Source organism: Tenrec ecaudatus, chromosome 11, assembly GCF_050624435.1.
Source record: "Tenrec ecaudatus isolate mTenEca1 chromosome 11, mTenEca1.hap1, whole genome shotgun sequence".
NCBI lineage: Eukaryota > Metazoa > Chordata > Mammalia > Afrosoricida > Tenrecidae > Tenrec > Tenrec ecaudatus.
Genome location: NC_134540.1, coordinates 6559136 through 6579786, shown reverse-complemented (window position 1 = coordinate 6579786; position 20651 = coordinate 6559136).

Here is a 20651-nt window from a genome sequence, read left to right as displayed (position 1 = left end):
AAAGGCACAGCGATGACCACTGCCCCTCAGGTGGAGGGCAGTGAGAAGGGGGGGGATCCTGGGCACTGTGGTGACTTCAGTGGGTGCAAACATGAAAGCCATGGTGAGGATGGCACAGGGTGGTGCTTCCTTCTCGTACATAAGTCAGCACTGACTCCACAGCACCCGGCAAAATCATTTAACACCAAAAAGAAATAAAAACCAAGTTCCAAGCAGGTTGCTGTACAATAGCGTGGCCAGGGATAGACCCCACTGGCATAGAATTGATTCTGACTCAGAGAGACCCTACAGGGCACCGTAGACCGGGGTTCCGAGTCTTTAAGTCTTGACGGGAACAGGCAGCCTCATCTTTCTCCTGAGGATCGGCTGGTGGGTTTGAACCACTGGCTTTTTGGTTAGTAGCTGAATGCTTAATCACGACACGATTAAGGCACCTTAGTTGGTAGGACCCCTGGTGGCATCGTAACAAGGTCACCAGTTCAAAAGCACCAGCTGTCCCAAGAGGGGAAAACCAGGCTTTCTACTCCCTTATACACTGTCTTGCCAACTCCCCGGGGAGCACCTGTCCTATAGACTCACAATGAGTCAGCATCGACTGGATGGCAGTGAGTTTGGATTTGAAATCTGTTAGATTTTATTTACGTGTGTCATGTGTTTAGGGCCCCTATGAGTTGACATCAACCTCGTGGATTTGTATAAACAGGAATCTGCCTTAGAAGATAGGACCTTATGACCTTGGGCTTCCTGGGGGTGGGGGGGGTGGTGCTGATCAATTGCTTTATTGGCTGGGTCCCTGGTTCACTGTCTACTAAAATAGGATGCAGACAATCGCAGGTGACTCACAGCTTTTCAGGAGCTGGAAACTGCATTTAGGAAGACAGAGACATCGGGTCGCTTCAGTGAGACAGAAAGAAGCCACGTTCTAGGTGCGACCAGTGTCTGACGTGATAGGAAGCTTAGGCCGGCGGTTCTCAACCTGTGGGTCGAGACCCCTTTGGGGGTCAAATGACCCTTTCACAGGGGTTGCCTAAGACCATCAGAAAACACATTACTTCCGATGGTCTTAGGAACCGAGACACCGCTCTTCTATCCGTGTCCAGGCGAGTCCGCTCACATGCATATACACTGGTGAGAAAGAAGCTATCTCAGCCTTCACACTGACGTTGGCTTTTTACGCAGACTGTCGAAAAAGGTAGCAATGTAGTTTACTGTTGTTACATTAAGACTGTTACCCAGGCTATCCCATGCTTCAAGAAAACATTTCATTTATTTGTCATTGGAAATAAATATTTCATAATATATAATTACATATTGTTCTGGTTCATCACTATGCTTTAATTAGGTTCAATTTGTGACAATGAAAATACATCCTGCCTATCAGATATTTACATGACGATTCAGAACAGTAGCAAAATGACAGTGATGAAGTAGCAATGAAAGTAATTTTATGATTGGGGTCACCACAACATGAGGATCTGTATTAAAGGGTCCAGGCATTAGGAAGGTTGAGAACCACTGCTCTAGGCGGTGTGGCCAGTGTCTGAAGTGACAAGAAGCTCTAGGCCCTGGGGACAATTCCTGAGCTGCCTAAACAGAAAGTGCAGAAGGCAATGAGAACTGCTAGGTATTAGTGGAACAGTTTGCTTTTTTTTTTTTTTCAGCTGGGTTGGCCTGGGAGATCAAGGTTCTCTCACTTACTCATTGCCAATTCAGTGACCCTGCAGGAGGGTAGAACTGCCCCTGTGAGTTTCTGAGACTGTCACTGTGTCCAGGGGTAGAAAGCCCCGTTGTTGCCCTACGGAGGGGCTGCTGGTTCCCAACTGCTGGCCTTGCAGTTGGCAGCCACCGATGCTCTGGGAGATCTAGGTAGTGCATGTCCATTTCAGTCAGGCCTCAGAAAAAGAGGAAGACCCTCGGATGGGGTGAACTGAAGCCAGTGGCTGCAATCTGGGCTCAGACCTGACCATGGCGAGGCTGGCACAGGGCCGGGCAGCGTTTTATTCTGTTGTGCACTGGTCGCTTTCGGTCAGAACCGACTCATACAACAACAATCAAACGTGTCTGCAGTGGGCATGGTGCTCTTTCAATAACTACGGGACCAAATGGACCACATGCCCTTGAACTATCAGACAGGAAACTTAGGGGGAGGTGAGTTTATGTGAATGGGGATCAGGGGGAGGGTGGCCAATCAGGAAGGGAATGGTAAAGGATGGCTGCCCCACGTGAGGCATGTCGTCAATGTCCCAGAACTATACGTGTAGGTACATGTAACTCTACACACATTCTCCACTAGAACAACCAAAGAGAAACCAGCAAAAGAGAATCGGCAAACCCAATAAAAATGGCTTTTGAAAAGGCTTCCACGTTTGGGAGTAGAGATAGCACATCCAGAGCAAAGCGGACGATCCATGTTCTTGCTCTGCATAGGCCAGGCTGGCCCTCACCTGCGGCACTGTGGGCCCGAGGCAGGCCTTCGAGGAGATGGACGGACACCGTGGCCGCACCCGTGGGCTGGGGCACAGGACCGATTGTGAGGACGGTGCAGGCCTGGGCAGTGTTTCCTTCTGTTGTGCACAGGGCGGTGGTCGACTTGATGGCACCTGGCCACCAGCACCCCCTCCACAGAGGCCTGGATCAGCCGGACTGTGGAGAGATGAGAAGGGTCTTGCAGTCATGTCATGGCCCTGCTCTCTACTCTCCCAAGAATGGTCCCTGGCTGGTCCTGCCAGTTGACTTCCTGGCTACCTGTTACCTCCTGCCCCCACCCCCACCTGTCTCACGTACTGTACTGTCTTGTCCACCCTGACATTGGCTCTAGGGCACTGATTCTCAACCTTCCTAATGCTGTGACCCTTTACTACAGTTCCTCATGTGGTGGTGACCCCCCCAACCATAACATGGTTTTTCATTGCTACTTCATCACTGTCATGTTGCTACTGTTCTGAAAGGTCATGTAAATATCTGATATGTAGGATGTATTTTCATTGTTACAAATTGAACGTAAGTAAAGCATAGTGATGAACCACAAAACAGTGTCATTACATATTGTGAAATATTTATTTCTGATGACAAAGAAATGACATTTTGTCTTGGAGCATGGTGTAGCACGGGTCACATTCTTCACGCTGGGTACTTGTAGGTGGGCGTATCTGCATGTGGGTGGACCCGCCTGGAGACGGACAGAGGAGCGGTGTCTCAGTTCCTAAGACCATCGGAAAGATGTGTTTTCTAATGGTTTTAGGTGACCCCTGTGAAAGGGCCATTCAACCCCCAAAGGGGCTGGTCGTGACCCACAGGTGAGAACCACTGCTCTAGGGGAAGTCTCTCTGGGTGTGGGCTCTGGAGGAAGGTTGTCGTCTCTTGTCTCTTCTGAGTTTCTGCTCCAAGGGATCTTCACCTCGCCTTCCTATCCCCCCTCCCTCAGCATCATTGCTTAAAAAACATTGATTTTCATAAATAAATTTATTGGGGGGCTCTTATAACTCTTATAACAATCTGTACATCAATTGTATCAAGCACCTCTGTACATTGGTCGCCATCATTTCCAAAGCATTTTCTTTCTACTTGAGTCCTTGGTATCAGCTCCTGTTTCCCCCCCTTCCACCCTAATGAACCCTTGATAGTTTATAAAATATTTTTATTTTCGTATCTTATAGCGTCTGCTGTTTCCCTTCATCCACGTTTCTGTTGCTTGTTGAAACTTTTGTATCTCAAGAGAGCTTGCCTAAAGACACACCCAACAAGAACCACGTCTCATGGATTTAACCAAACACAACCCGTTCCCAAAGCAGGTTCTAGTCTCAGGTGTGGGGGTTAGCTCTTCACACCACCTGAATTAGGGGAATATCATTCCATCCCAAACAGGATTCCATTTGTGCAAACACCCCCCCCCAGGGGGGTGTGCCTTGGGAGGAGCATGATTTTGATTCCATGGGAAACATGAGTTACCGTCAGAATGTATCTTTGAGAAAGATAGAAACGTAGCTCATTTTCCTCATTGAAACATTCACTGGGTTCACCGCCCTCGTGAACCATTAATGTTGCTTTCTGGGGGATCTTTCTAGATAAGACACAGCATTTTCCCCCACCCCCGAGAATGACTCAGGTTTGTGGTAGCCAAGAGCAGATCTGGGTTTTCAGCCGCACCACGTTTGTTTGCATTTCCTTCTCTCATTGGGAAAACAGCACTAAGCATTTCATCTGAGCAGAGCGCTCCGAGGGAGCTGCCGCAGAGGCGGCGTGCAGTTGCAGAAACGAAAACACAGCAACCGGAGACAGCAAGTGCTTTCAGAGGACGTTGCTATCTCACTCCGGGGGCAGGACCGGATATCGCTGGAGAGGGACTGCGGATGTGTCCAGCTCTCGCCTACTCCCACCCTCCTGAAGTAGGCCAAGAGCCGAGATAAGGCTTGAGAGTCATGGGAATGCCTGACTACTTCCTTTGGCAAAGGGCTGAGATTTTTTTTTTTTTTTTTTTTGCCTAAAAGAATGCTGGAGGTTGAGACTGCACAGTTAGTGTGTTCTGTGAACCTAGGAAGCGAGCAAGGAAGTCCTCGCTGGGATGATGCAGGATTTTAAACAACTGGTTTCAAACACCCCCCTCCCCACCACCACCCTGGAAATCCCATGCATACGCCGAGTCGATTAGAAGGCACAGTGTCCCTGTTGGATCGCGTAGAACTGCTGTACAAGTTGAGCACGCAGGTCCTTTAGAATGTGGGGTAGAGGTGGACTAGCCCTGGTGGACTAGAGGTGACCAGTTGGGCTGTGGTCTGCAAGGTCAACAGTTCGAAACCACGAAAGACAGGTCTTTCTACGCCGTAAACAGTGACAGTCTGGGAAATGCACAGGGGCAGCTCAACCCTGGTCCTATGAGGTCACTATGAATTGGCATCCACTCGACGGCTGTGAGTTCGTTTTGGAAGAACGAGAAGAACACACATGATATTTGAGGCTCAGGGTCAGGACCTGGGCTGCTGCTGTTCCTGGCCGCTCTGGGCGCCGCGGCACAGATGGTGGCTTCCTGTGCACTCTGTAGGTTGGGCTGGTTCGGGTGTGACAGCCGGGCTGTCTGGGTCCACCTGTGTCCTGCGCAGTCACTCAGTAGGCCCACAAGGCCTCAAAGACCCAGGCAGAGGCCACATGGTAATTGCTCATTTACCCAACCAGGCCCTGGTGTCAAAATGATTAAGGCAGCTAACCCGTGAAGTTAGTCATTCGAAGCCACCCAGTGGCTCTGTGGGAGTAAGGTCCTGCCATCTGCCCCCCTAAGGAGAGCAGCCTGTGACATCCCGTGGGGCCCTTCTACTGTCACCGGTCACTGAGCGTGATGGTGTGCGGCTAGTCGGCAAGCCGCTCCTGGACAGGGGCTGTCCTGTTTACCAGTGTCATCCTGCCACCTAGCACAGTGCCGGCCCCAAAGGCAATATTCAAACACAATGTTTGAACGACACAACTACCCACTGCTAAGGGAGCCCTGGTGGCAGAGTGGTTACACGGTGGGCTACAACCCCAAAGGTCAGCAGTTTGAAACCACTAGGCACTTCAAGAGAGAAAGACAGGGCTTTCTACTCCCATCAAGTTACAGTCTCAGAAACTCACAGTTCCACCCTGTCCTACAGGGTCGATCTATCAGCATTGACTCAATGGTAGTGAGTTTGTTTGAAATTACCCTTCTCTGTCCCTTTGATGCTGACTCACAGTGACCCTATATAGTTTGCTGAGGCTGTAACTTTTAATGGGGACAGACAGCCTCCTCTTTTCTCCCATGGATGCCTGGTGGATTCGAACCACCAACCTTGCAGTTAGCAGGCTAATGCTTAACCCCATGCATACCACCAGGGTACTGTAAGTGATATTTATAAAGTGAAAAGGTTCGAAGGGAGCAAAGCCTGCAGTGACCCTCTTCTGAACAGTGGCAAGAAATCCCTGGGACATGTACACAGTGACTATGCTCTGCCCAAACGTCCCTGGGAAAAATCACCGGGTGATCCATTTCTGAAAACAGCCAGCCACTGAAAACCCGGTGGCCCACACAGGAGGTGGCCAAGAGTTGAACCCGAAGGCCAAGAGCTTGTTGTCAGGCGCTGGTGAGTCAGTTCCGACTCCCAGCAGCAGGAAACACTCTCGGGTCCTGCACCATCCTGTCAATTGTTCCCAAGTCTGAGCCATTGTTGTAAGCAGTGGTATTCCCTGGCTCACCCCACCTGGAGGAGCCAGCTCTTCCTCAGTCACAGTCTCAGGGCCACTCCATCCGGGAGATTCGGAAGGTTTGCACTGGCCAATGTTTTTAGAAGTCCCCCTTCCAGGTTCTGCTGAAACACCTGTGCGGTGGGTGACCCACAGGATCAGGAAGCAGGCTTTGCTGTGGGAGCCTCGGTCTCTTCCTTTCTTCTTTCTGTGGCTTTCCAGCCGAAGCTCAGATACCCGGTCTTCTTTGAAGCTTATCTGGCTTTCTTCAGTCCCAAAGCATGGACTGGGCTCGCTCCCCAGGGCCTCGGAGAGGGTGCCTGGCACCCCTGGCTGACCCCTCCCCCCAGAACGATTTATTTAGGAAGAGCCTCCAGCGGTGGCCAGGGCCCTGACTTCCCCCTAGGCTGTGGCATTGCCTAACCGTCGCCTTCTTTCATAACTGGGCACGTTATTGAGGAGCGCGTGGTGGTGAGGGCCGCGGCGGCACCCTGACCCCTGCTTTCTGGGAGGAGGAAGGGAAACAAAAGGGCGAACCGTCGGGGAGGGGGATGGGCCCCAGCGACCCTCGATCTGGGGGCTCCGGGGTGACCGGCCAACCGCGGAAACCCCAGGGACACACGCCAGCAGGTCTGCAGGCCAGGCGGGCGTTTCCTCCCCCACGTGACCAGGGCATTCCTCGGGCGCTCGGCCGGGTCGCAGCACCCAGCGTTTCAGAGGTGGGGGCGGGGAGGGGGCAGCGGGAAGGCAGCGTGACCGCAGGCTGCCCGCCCTTCCTCCCACCCTCCGCGCGCTCCGCGCCCTGGCTGCGCGGCCTCCATTTGGGGAGAGCGCACAATGGGCCCCGGGCCCAGGTGAGGACACCTGCCGGCGGAGCGCGGCACTGCGGCTCGGGCGCGCGGCCTCCCGGGACGCGCAGGCGCAGACCTCCCCGGCCCGCACCTGGGGCCCTGGCTTTGCCCAAGGACGCGAGCCGGGCACCTCTAAGATCATACATAGGTTCACGTACAGGGCACCCTGTGGCCCCGCTTGAATCGCCAGCTCATCTGCCCGTGCCCTTCCTCCCCGGCTCCAGTGCCCTTAGCTGCTGGCCCAGAGGGCACCCAATCCGCGGCTTGGCAGAGGACAGGAGTGACTTGGAAAATGAACAAACTCCCAGGCATCGAGTAGGTGCCGATTCATAGTGACTCTGTAGGGCAGAGGAGATTCATAGTGACTCTGCAGGGCGGAGGAGAGCAATTCCTATGGGTTTCTGAGGCTGTCACTCCATAAGAAATAATTTAAAAAACCCAGTTTTATTGATATGTGATCATTCACATGCATTAGTTCAATGACATCCAAGAGAACTGTGCAGTCATGACCATAATCGGTCCTAGAACACGGTCTTCTTAATTTTTTTCTTTCACTTTCTTCTTTCTTGAACACATGGTCATTCATTTCCCATTTCCTCCCAAGCTCTCCTGTCACCCCCCCCCCCAAGAACCATTAATCCGGTTACTGTCTATAAATTTACCTATCTGGGATTGCACATACGGAAAAACATTAAAAACAGACAAAACCGACAACAAAGAAAAACCGATAAAAACCTTAACAGAAAGCAGAAAACATTAAAAACTGGAACAGACTTAATTTTAATAGATCTTTCTTGCCGGGATTGGATTACGTCCCGATAAAACAGTTTATAAATAAATTTTTAAAAGGCTGGTAAGGGGACCAAATGATATGGTGATAAAGTTCAATCTAACTGTATCTGCAATAATCCACCTTCTAATGCCCTCTGTACGATAGCAAGACTATTCACATCCCTGGTCCAGGTCCAGGGGGGATCCACCAGAGGCGTAATCCATGTGTATTTCTTCTTCTTTTGTTAGTGGAAACAACTTTAAAGTGGGTGAAAGAGGAGATCCAATGATAAATCATTGCATTTTAATCTAACTACCTGGGCCATAATCGGCTTTGCAGCGTTCTCTGATAACAAGACTATTCAGTTCCCTCAACTATGGTCAGAGCGAACTTGCTGGAGACTTACTCTAAGTGGGGACCCTGCACATGGATTTTGGGCTTCCACTGTCACCCATAGCCTTGTGCAAACCAGGTGTCCACAATTTAAGCTCTGATAACTATTCCCTCCTTTGGATTTGGATTTTATTATTTACAATCCTTGGATGGCACAGGCTGGAGTGCTTCTTCCGTGTGGACTTAGTTGACTCCTCACTTAGATGGCTGCTTGTTTGAAGACAAGCCCTAGATCCCAGATGTTATTCCTGCTGATAGCTGGACACCATCTAGTTTCTTCACTAAACTTTGCCATAGCACCCATATCTTCAAGACTATACATCTTTATGGGACTAGAAAGCCTCATCTTTCCCCCATGGAGCAACTGGTGGTTTCAAACTACTGGCCTTAAGATTAGCAGCCTGTGGGAAACAGAAAGATTTCTCCCAAGTTGTCTCCCCCAAATTTATGCCAAACTTAGCTGCTTGCTACATGTGGCAAATGACTATACACTTGGAGGTCAACAGAAGTAGGTCAGGGGTGATTCTCCCTAAGGGTTCTGTCATCCAGAGCAAGCAGACACCACTGTTTATCCCACAAGTAGGGCCCACTCCCTTCTGATAAAGATAGTAGTAGATTGTTTCCCTGAAGGAGAACCCAGGGAGGTCAAGCCCACTCAAAGGTGACCAAGGTTAGGCCGCCATCATGAATCTAGGGTCCACCCTTCTTGTCACATGTCTACCTCTAGTTCCACCCCTTCCTATCATGTGCACACCCCTAGCTCATCCCCTTCCCGTTACCCTATTGTCAACCCCCCTTGTATATACCCCTCCTGTTGCTTATATTCCCTATTGTGCAGCCCCTTCCTGTGATGTGTATAGTTACCTGTAATTACACCCCCTAAGCAGATATATCCTTGGTTAGCAATAAATGGCTCTCTTCATGTGGACTAACAAGCAGGGCTGAGGTGGACATGCTACCATGAAATGTGTCTGACTGCATTATTTCAATCACTCTTCTATCTCATGGTCTCCATGACTTTCCTATGATCTTTACTCATTATCGCTGTACAATTGCGCCTACCGGACCTGTGGTTATTTGTTAGGGGCTCCCTCCCCTGACGGCAGCCCAATGTGTAACCACGATGCCTCAGGGTTCAGGACTCTCTAGAACAGCGGTTCTCAACCTTCCTAAGGCCGAGACCCTGTCATACAGCTCCTCATGTGGTGGTGACCCCCAACCATAACATGATTTTCATTGCTACTTCATCACTGTCATTTTGCTACTGTGATGAATCGGGTGACCCCTGTTGAGAATCGCTGCTCTAGAAATTATGACAGGCTGTTCCTGACTCACAACAGGCCTCTGTTCCGTTCCCAGGATTCTGCCTTAAGCTGAACACTTCATTTCTTTCCGCTTTCACTGTAATTACCTTTTACCATCGGGGTCTTTGGAGGTTGGAAACAGTCCATGATTGATTAGTGTTTTCTGGCTGTGGCAATTACATAATCTCCTGTCAACTTGAGCAAAGGGGTGGAGTCCAGCCTGCCAGTCATAGGTCATAGCCAATGAGGCCTCTGTGTGGGCATGGCCTTCTCCTGAGGATCCTGGGAAAAACTTCTTCTGCTCTGGGGGTGGCACACTTACTGTCTCTGCCTTCGGTTTCCTGCTGTGGAGCCACTCAGAGAGTTGGAGGAGACCCATGACAGCACTGAGATGCTTCCACTGCCACTGGATATATAAGACCTTCTACCCACTGACTTGTGATCTTCCTGCATTCTGCATCACTGTCTGTGCTACGTAAGTCTAACGAATTTATGGACTAGTATCAGACATATGGGCTAATATCGGACTCGTGGACTTGATCTGGACTGGGCTGGGATGTTGTCGCAATATACAATTGCTCTCTTACATAAAGCTCTTTCTTAGACACAGATGAATGTCTATGAACTTGTTTCTCTAGTCAACCCTGACTAGCACACAGGCCACATTACTCTTGACAATATGTACAAACCCCAAACAGATGGTGGCCAGGGGGGTCCATTGTAAGCTGAGAATAGCCTGTGTTGACTTTTGTCAACACCTAGGGCTCGGAGAAAGAGAGCCAAGAAGGCCTTCTAGGGGCTGCGTGTAGAACTGTCCCCGAGACTCGGGGATTTTGGACGACCAGGATGGCAGGTACTTCATCCGTGATAAACAGTGGTAACTTGGGGCAGGTGCTATGTGCCCCCAATGTCTCCCTAGTCCCGAGATGTAATGGCCCCGAGGCTACATCTGACCTCTTCTAGCTTCCACAGTTGACTGTCAAGGCAGAAGTCAGACATGCCTCCAACCTCCGTCCTTAACTCGCTTCCGACAACACCCATTTGTCCCACGGGCCTCTCCTTTCTGTGCATTCTCCTTCTCAGTTGGTTTAGTCGTTTATTGCTGGGGCCGCACTGAGTTCACAGACAACGCTTACAAAGAAGGGTTTATTAGGGGAGTCAACAGGTTATAAATTGGGTGTGCTCAGGGTACAGTTGGTCAGTGAGGACAGTTTCTTCTCTGCCATGTCCATTCGCAGGCAGGCCCCTTTCTGGCCTTTGACCTTCGCCCTGCTCCGACAATGTTACAATGCGCTCTAAGGGTTGCCAGTAAATGCCCACAGGGCATGCCACTCCACCAGAGGCCTCAACTCAAAGGCACCCAGCTCCAGCATCATGAGTGGATGAATCCAGCTCCCCCAATAAGCACTCAGAGGCAGCCCACTCCACAAACCAGCCTCCTGCCCGACAGCACTCAGCTTTACTTGTTCTGTGGGCTGGGAAGCCCGCCTTGATTTCTCATGTTCTGCCTCTCGGTTCTGCTGCTGCGCCTGTGGTGTCACAGCTGTCTTCTGGATCAAGAAGGCTCACTGCCTGGGGATCTCAGGGTCCAAAGGACATGCTCCACTCCTGGCTCTTCCTCTCTTACTGGTAGTAAAACCCAAGCTCGCCCTCCTCCAACAGGGCTCATTTCATACTTGGAGCAGGATGGCAATCACAATGAACCGTTACCAATCACAGATGAATCCGATAAGCCCATCAAGAGTGTCTTCCCCACCTTCCTCCTCAGCCCCACCAGGGAAACGAAGGGCCTGTGGTGGAGAGAGAACGGGTATGGCGAAGAGCCACATTGAACACTTGGTTGCATTGCCACCAGGGACTGCGTGAGTCTGGAGCCTTCGTCTCTCGGCTGGCTAGCACAGTGGTTCTCCTAGACCCACGAGCCTCTCTGGGGTCGGGCCCAGATATCGCTCATTAACAAACCCTCGAAGGGATCCTATGCTCCCTGACTTTTGAGAACCCCAGGATAGGGGACAGAGGCATAAAGGAGTGGTAAACTTCCTGGGAGCAAGGCAGAAAAAACTGGGATTCACACACCACAGGGCAGGAGACGAGGGGTGGTACGGGACGCTGGTGGTGCAGGGGGTTAAGCACCGGGTCACTGACCAAAAGGTCAGGGGTTGACACAACCAGCCACCCCATGGGAGAACGTTCTACTAGGTCCGGTTCGGTCACTATGAGTTGAAATGGACTCGGCAATGAGGAGGGGGCTTGTCAAAATGTATAATTGCAGGTGAAGCCTAAGATGAGGTTAAACCCAGCTGCTGTAGCTAGGGAGCCCTGGTGGCTTAGTGCGGGACAGTTCGACGGTCAGCGGTTCAAACCCACCAGCCGATCCACAGGAGAAAGATGAGGCTTTTTGCCCCCGTAAAGAGTTAGTCTCGGAAACGCACAGGGGCCATTCTACTCTGTCCTATAGGGGCGCTGTGAGTCGGAATCGACTCGTGGCAGTGAGTGAGAGGGAGGGAGTTGTGGCGGTGGTGGTGATGGGAGACAGTGCTACCATGCTTCTGTCTCACACCCACCCAGAGGCTCAGCTGGAGAAAGACCTGGTAATCCTCTTCTATAACAATTACGGCTCAGGAGACAGTGCAGGGCAGGCTGCCGCACACATGAGGCCCCAGAATTGGGATCAGCTGGATGGAGCAAGGACCACAGGGTGTCATTCCCCGGAGCTGCTGGCTACCCCAGCAGTGCCGATCTCTCACCAGCCCTTCTGTGGGGAGGAAGGCGGGCATTCTGCTGCCATAAAAAGGTCCAGTGCCAGCAGCTCACAGGGGGCACGCCTGCACTCTTGGCTTGGGTCGCTAGGTATGAGTTAGCATCCACTCCATGGCAGGGGTTTTCCTTTGTGAGCCCCTGCTGAAACGGCACAGGGCAGTCACCTCTGTCCTTCAGGCCATGGGGAATTAGAAAGCACTCAATCATCATAGGGGTTGTTGTTTTTTTTTTTTTAAACTAACTCAAGTGCCGTCAACGCATCGAAGTCAGCTTATAGTTTACTTTTCCTCCTTTTAGAGTGACTCAGCCCAGTGTCTAGACCTCGTGGTAGTTACATCATGTCACGCCAACTTCCAGATATGTAACGATGTAGGGGTGGTATGTTTTCACCCTGTCAATCAGGTCACGGCCTGATGGTGCCTCTTTGGGGGCGTGGCCTTTCCAAAAGGAGGATCCTGGGAACCTCCTCTTCTCTCTCTCTCTCTGTATTCACTCTCCTGCCGACTGACCCTGATTGCTGCCAGAGCCACCGCCACTGGACCCACGCGACTGTGCACCCACCAGCCTGTGACATTCTGCATCCCTGCATGTGACTGTGTGCTTCTGAAGAGGGACTGATGGATTAATATTGGACTTATGGACTTGAGTTGGACTGGGTTGGGACATTTTCTTTTCCCTTTTAGGTGTGTGTGTGTGTGTTTCCTTGATATACATTACTTCTTGATATAAAGCTCTTTCGGACACACATAGGAGTGTCACTGGATTTGTTTCTCTGGTCCACCCGGCCTCACACAGATGTGGCAGGTAAAGAAACAGGAGGATTTTCAAGGCTGCAGCCCTTATTTCTCTCTCTCTTTTTGAGGAAGGGCAGGGCTACAGGTGGCAATTGCCAGGTGGCTCTTCCGCAGAACCTATGGGTAGGTTCAAATGGCCAGCCTTCTGAGTCAGCACCATCAGGACTCCAGGCAAACCTAATGGGGGACCTAGGACACGCTCACTTCTCCAACTGTTCCACGAAGAAGAATCACTGGCGCTGAACGCCGGTGCTCTTGAGAGATCAGAAGGTCAGCCAGAGTCCTCCAAGATGGCAAGGCTTCATCTCACACACTTCAGATATGTTCTCAGGACAGACCAGTCCTAGGAAAAGGACATGCAGGGGCAGAGGAAACGAGGAGGGCCCTCGACGAGCGGGATGGACAACAGCAACGAGCTCAAACCTACGAGCAACTGGGAGGACAGCACGGGGTCGGGAGGTGTCCCCCTGTTTCACAACAGTTCTTTCAAGAAGCCAAGCGCATGGCTGTGGCACTGAGTCCAATCATCGTGACCCGATCGATGGATGGCAGAACGGGCCCCCCGGCTTTCCGAGGTGGTCAGTCTCTCTGGGAGCAAGCAGGCAGCCTCTGTCTTTCTCCCACGCAGCGGCTGGTGGTTTCAACCCGCTGATCTTGAGGTTAACGGCCCGGCGTGTACCCCATTAGGCTACTCTTGGAGAATGACAAAGTCAGAAACCCCACCCTCACCCCCCAGGCCAGGAGTCCTGGAATCCACTGTGACCTGTGGTGACCCCAGAGCATCAGGGTGGGCTTGTGCTCTGGAAGGTTTCCAAGGCTGTGACCTTGCAGGACTCAGTTGCCAGATCTTTCTGGCCTGGCCCTTGGGGGTAGGTGGACTTTGGGGCTAGCAGTTCAATGGTTGCCCCCCTCTGACCCCTTCAGCAACGGGAAAGGGGCACAAGTGGAAAAGGAGCGTTGTCAGTCTGGTTACAGGATTGCACCCCGCAGACTGAAATTGATCTCGGTGATGATTGCACCACTCTTCTTAATTTGATTGGATGAGTTAATTTTATGATATGTGAGCTATAGGCCAATAAAGCTATTAAAAAAAGAATTGTACCCCTATAAATTGTCTGGTTATGACTATAAGAGGACTACACTCATATAACATATGAATATTCAAGGAAACTGGATGAGGGACATATTAAATTTTTTTTCTGTACTATTTTTGCAACTTTTCTGTAAGTCTATAATTCAGAACATGAGGCTTAAAATAAAATAAAAATCATTATTTTTGAGTAGGTCTAAAGGGTGCTGGTTTATCTGGAGTATATATTTCTTAAGCTGGGTTGTGGTAAAAAAGATTACAGATGAATATAACACACATATATAATCTTTCATATGTACATAAAAGATTATGTCTGTATACATTGCATATGCTATGTAATCTGTATATGTAACATTTATAATCTTTTGTATATATACACATATATATCTGCCTATGTGTGACCGGGGTAATGGTTTATATTGTGAACTACAGTTCATATGCCAGGTTGTGGTAGACATGATTGAAAGCTACTTCTCTGGGGCTAGAGAAAGTGGGGGGTAACCAGCCTGGACCAAGTACAGAGAGGAAACTTGGGTCCTGAGGGTCCTGTGGGGGCTTTGTGAATTTTAGCGGTGGGCTGGGTGGGCAGGTTACAAGAGGCTGCGGGTCACCAGGGGTTATCACAGTTATTGGAAACCTCCATTCTGCTGTCCTGCAGGGCTGTGGGTTCCAGAAGTTACACGTTGACCGGCTAACTTCAAGGTCAGCAGCTCGAAACCACCAGCCACTCTGCGGAAGAAAGACGAGGCTTTCTGCTCCCATGAAACTATAGCCTTGGGAACCCACAGGCCAACAGGGTTGGAATCGACTCGATGGCGGTGAATTTGGGTTTTGAGGGGACGCTGACATTGTCTGGACATCTCTGGGAGTCAGAACCCCAAACCCAAACTCACCGCCAAGTTGATTCCTACTCACAGGGACCCTACAGGAGAGGGGGGAATGACCCCTGAGCATTTCTGAGAATGTCATCCTTTATGGGAGTAGAAAGCCTGGTCTATCTCCCTTAGAGTGGCTGCTAGTTTTGAACTGCTGACCTTGCGATTAGGAACCTGGGGTGTAACAATTATGCCACTTGGGCTCCTGCTATCACGACAGAGGTTGCTAAACACCCCACAGAACACAGGACAGACCTCACAGCGGAGATTTGGGGGTGCTGGCTGGGTGTTGTCAAGTTGGTGTCCCCTGCTACAGCAGAACTGCCTCCATGGGGCTTCCTAGGCTGCCAGGGTTAGGGGAGCAAGTCGCCACGCTCCCCGCCCCCCGCCATGGAGCCAAGGGGTAGGTTGGGACTGCCCCGCTCTTGGTTTTCAGCAGAGCGCTTAAACGCCATGCTCCCAGGCCTCCAGCTAGCCTGATATAGCCGTGGTGGGGAGGCGGGGACGTGGGTACCAGGCACCCACGTGAGTGAGAGGACACAAAGATCTGAGGCCTGTCTCTGGGCCGAGTGGTGGTTGCCTGGCTGCTTTGTGCAGAAGCCAGAGGCTGATACTTCATTTCTTGGCTGGCTGTCAAGTGGATAATTATAGCCTGCCCCTCGCCCCTTTACACTTTCGTTTTTTTTGTTTTTTTCCCAACAGGTAACTCACTTGCCAGCTCAGACAAGCCCAGGAGGGGGGCCGGCGGGGGCGGGGAGCCGGCGGGGGCGGGCCTCTTCCTGCCAGCAGCTCCCTCAGATGCCTCCATTCCATCCCAAGTCAGCAGCTGCAGGTACAGGTCATCTCCCGGAGGAGGTGAAACCTTTGGGGGCTGGAGAAAGCCCTCCCAGGCCCAGGCCAGTAGATCCTGGTCAGCCACCAATTCTCTGTAATATTCCAGCCTAAGGGAGCTAGTCTCAGGGTCCCCCGCCCCCCACCCTGGATCCCTAAGGGCTCTGAGGCCAACACCTGATTCCCCACCTCCGAGGCAAAGGCCAAGACCGCCTGGGTCAGATGGCTGAGCCAAGAAGAACAGAGAGCTGGCAGCCCATACTTCCTTTCGAAACCACTCCCCTAGTTTCGGTTTGTGGGGGGTCAGGCTGTCCCCTTATTCAGAACCAAGGGGCAGACACTTGTCTGTCCCTGGACAATATGAAATAGAGCTTTCCTGTGAGTCAACGAGAGCCCCCTGCAGATGGAGCGATGGGGGCTCCGCTCTCCCTTCCCCGCCCCCGTCAAGGCTGCCATGGCTATTGGCTTGGCCTGTTGGAGCCTCAGGAGCCAGCTGCAAACCGAGGACCCGAGAGCGGAGTCACTTTCTGTACGAGAGCCCGGGCGGATTTGGAACAGCATCTAAAAGGGAAGCAAGCCTGGACAGGCTAGACCCAGACTTAAAAGGAGAAGGTTTTTCATTTCTTCTGGGCGTTTGTTCATTTCCCGGGGATTTCTGTGCTTGAGAAAGGTGTGCCCACGCCCTTGCTGTCAGGTGGGGTTTTGTCGGGGGCTTTTCTGCTGCTTGCTGGGGGGCCATCGAGGGGACTCTGACTGCTGGTGACCCCGTGTGACTGCCTCACAGGGATTTGGAGGCTGTCATGGTTGGGGAAGGGGGCGCGTGGCTGTTCGCTGGAAGACCAAGCTGTCAACCCAGCAGCTGTTCTGCGGGAGGGAGACTTGGCAGTCGGCTTCCGTAAAGATGGCAGTCTTGGCAAGCCTGGGGTGGGGGTGGGGAGGAGTTCTCTTCTGTCCTGTTAGGTGCCAGTGAGTTGGCTCCAATCCAAAGCGAGCCCATGCGCAACAGAACGGCGCACCGCATGGTCTGCGTCCTCCTCACCATCGTCTGCATCCTCTGCGTGCGCCCCTTGTGGCCACCGCGCCCCTCCAGCTCCTTGAGTGGCTACCCCTCTGTCGCTACCCCTCTGAATGATGCCCTTCTCCAGGGACTGGGCTCTCCTGATACCCTGTCCAAAGTATGTAAGATGAAGTCTCCCCACCCTTGCCCGGACGGAGCACTCTGGCCTGACTTCTTCCAAGAGCCATCTGTCTGTCCTTTGGCAGTGTACGGTCCTTTCAACAGTCTTTTCCAACACGACCGTTCAAATGCATCGATTCTTCCCGGAGCTTCCTTAGCCGTTGCCCGTCTCTCACACGCAGAAGATGCCAAGAGAAACACCAGGCTGGGGTCAGGTGCACCGTCCACCTCAAAATAACGACCTTGCTTTTCGATACTCTAAAAAGGGCTTCTGCAGCAGATTTACCTGATGCAAATTAGATCGCTAATGCAAATCAGGTCACTCATGCAAATCAGGTCATTATTCAGCATGGACTAGACAGAAATGGGTATATTTTTGGGGGGCGGGTGGTGGTGCTCAGTTCATCTTGCAGAAGGAGGTCACCAAGCGTGTCTCCCGAGGAGTTGCTGGGGGGGTTTCAACTGGCAACTTTAGGTTAGCCATAGAGTGCTTAATGACTGGGCCCGGGACTCCCTGCGGGTGTCTGTATTTAACTAGGTTTGGAACTGAGATACGCCAGGGTCTCACCAAACCCAAACCAAACTGACTGCAGGGAGTGGGTTCTGACTCAGAGTGACCCCACAGGACAGAGCAGGCCTGCCTCTGCGGATTTCCGAGGCTGCTGATCTTCATGGGAGCAGACAGACTCGTCTGTTTCCCTTAGAGCAGATGGTGGGGCTGAACTGCTGACTTGGTGGTCCCATTCTGCCTTAAATATCCATATGACTTCACGGTACAAGAGGCTTTTTAAAAGGGACAAGGTGCTACTGTAAGTTGATTTCTCTGATTAGCTGACTCATCCACACCTTCTCAGTGTAGGCCCTTCAAGGCCTGCATTTTGAAGGTGCGGAATGAGGTGAGAGGAGGAATTTTTAGCCCAGGGGGAGAGCCGGCTGGTCTTTGCAAGCTAACTGGCTGGCATGGCCAGGAGGGAGCCTGTGCCCGGGACAAGCACCACAATGCAAAGAGCAAGGACTTCCTGGGTCCTTATGGTGCAGTGGGCGAGGCGTTGGGCTGAGAACTGCAAGGTCAGCAGTCCAAGCCCAGCAGCCGCTTCGAGAGAGAAAGATGAGGCTCCTGTAAAGATTTACAGTCTCGGAAACACAGGGGCAGTCCTACCCGGCCATCCAGGGCCTCTGGGAGGAGGAACGGGCTCCGTGGCGGCGGGCTTGGCGTTGAGTTTCAGGATGCTCCTCTTGGGGTCCCCGCCTGAGCTTTCTGTGGAGCTGCTGCTCTCTAGGGCTGTCCCACAGCGCCGCGAAGTGCTCAGCGGTTGACTCGGTCCACCCCTGCACCCCTGCAGACCTGGCATCCACTCCCAGAACCAAAACCAGACTCACGGCCATCGAGTCCATGCCGACTCACAGCGACTCCATAGGACAGAGTTGAACTGCCCCTGAGGGATTCCAACACTGTTAAAAAAAAAGAGAGAGAGAAGCCGAAGACCCTCAACCCGATGGGCTGGATTTACTCCAGAGCTGCCCCAATGGGGTCCCTCACAGGAACAATGGTGGGGATGTCCAGGGACTGGGCAGTGCTTTGTTCCGTTGGACGCAGGGCCACTGTGAGTCAGAACTGACGGGACAGCACGCGACAGCAGACAGCAACCACCACCAATCCTTCTGGAATTAGGACGTCTCATGGTTCTCCCTCGGAGCAGGTGGTGGGTTTGAACTGCTTGGCCTTGCTGTTGGCAGCCGGACACGTCACCCAGAGCCCTGGAAATCCTGTGAGGTAGTGTGTCCTGTGCTGTGAGGTCAGAACCGACTGGACGCGATGGTACCTGATAGTACCAGGAACTTTTTTTTTTTTTTTTGAGGTCGTTCTGTGTCTATTATCTCCCCACCTGGGATTCGAACCTGGGGCTGAAGACAGGGCCCTTGATGGTTTCAAGCATGCAAGGAGGTGCTGTCACTTTCAAACGTCTCCTCTGTATCAAAGTGCTCACTAGAGGGACAATCCTGCACTTGTTGGACATGAGGGAGCCGCCCCTGCCCTGCCAAGGTGCTGACCGGATTTGTACTGTGTGTGACTGCATCATGGTCATGCCCAGTGGGTCCAGTTCAGCTGAGCTTCCAGAAGACAGAGCTGGCTATCGACTTCCGAAACTTGACCACTCTGATGGATGAGATGATTGGCTGGCTGGCTTTGGACTCCTCCCCAGGAGGGACAGGCCACCGGAGGAAACCATCCCGTTTGATGAAGCAGAGCTGGCCAGTGAGCACACTCTTCAGGGAGATGGAGTGGCACAGAGGTTGCGTCAGGAGGTGCTCCGGACGACGGCAAGGGCTAGAGCGTCCGTGGCTGACGTGTCTCCGCAGGGATGGCCTTCTACGAACGCTGCATCTTCACATCCTGACTGTGAACTGACTTCTGAGACACAGGAGCCGGACACAGCATGTGTGGTTTTCCGCACACGGAGCACACTCACCTGAGTGACCCCAGCAGGTCCCTCTTACCACCTTTCCAGGCCCCACTGCCCCCCAGGGTGGCCAGCCTCTGGACTCCTGACTTCCTGTTGCCAGGTTCGGACGCACGGTGGCCCTCTTGTGCAGTGGAATGAAAGATGGTCTGGTTCTGTGCCCCCTTCACAGTTCTTGCGTTTGAGGCCAGAGTTGCAGCCAAGGTGTCAATCTACCTCCCCGAGGGTCTTCCTCTGCTTTTGCTCATCTTCTACTTGATCAAGCACGATGTCCTTGGCCAAGGACTGGTCTCTTCTGAGAGATCACCCATCCAAAGGACTTGAGATAGTGTCCTTGCCTCCTGGCCTCTAAAGGCGCAGGCTGGCCATACTTCTTCCAAGACGGATTGGTTTGTTCTTTTGGCAGTTTGTATATTTTCGATATTAATTCTCCAGCACCACAGTTCAAATGCATCAATTCTTCTTGGGGCTTCCTTGTTCAGTGTTCAGTTTTCACCTACATGGGAGGTGACTGAAAATCCCACGGCTTGGGTCAGGCTCACCTTAGTCCTCAAAGTAACACCCTTGCTTTTCAACGTTTAAAAGAGGTCTTACGCAGCAGACTTACCCAATGCGGCAGGTCTTTTGATCTCTTAACTGCTGCTTCCAGGAACATTGATCGTAGATCTGAGCAAGACACGATCCTGGATAACTTCAATCTTTTCTCTGTTTATCACAATATCACCTACCGGTCCAGTGGTGAGGATTTGGGTGTTCCTTACATTGATCTGTAATCCTTACTGAAGGCTGCAGTCTTTGCTCTTCATCAGCAAGGGCTTCAAGTCCTCCTCACCTCCTGCAAGCAAGGTCGTGTCCTCTGCAACTCGTCGCCAGGAATTCTGACTCACGGAGCACCCCTCTGACAGAGTCTACCTGTCCCACGGGAAGGGCACAGGGCTCTGTCTTACAAGACAGCAGGCCAGAGTGCTCCTTAGAGGCAAGGATGGCAAGACTTGGTTTGGATACTTTGGACATGTTGTCAGGAGAGACCAGTCCCTGGAGAAGGAGGTCATGCTTGGTAAAGTGGAGGGGCAGCAGAAAAGAGGACGGCCTTCCACCAGATGGACTGACATTGTGCCCACACAAGGGGCGCCCGCATGGGCACAATTGTGAG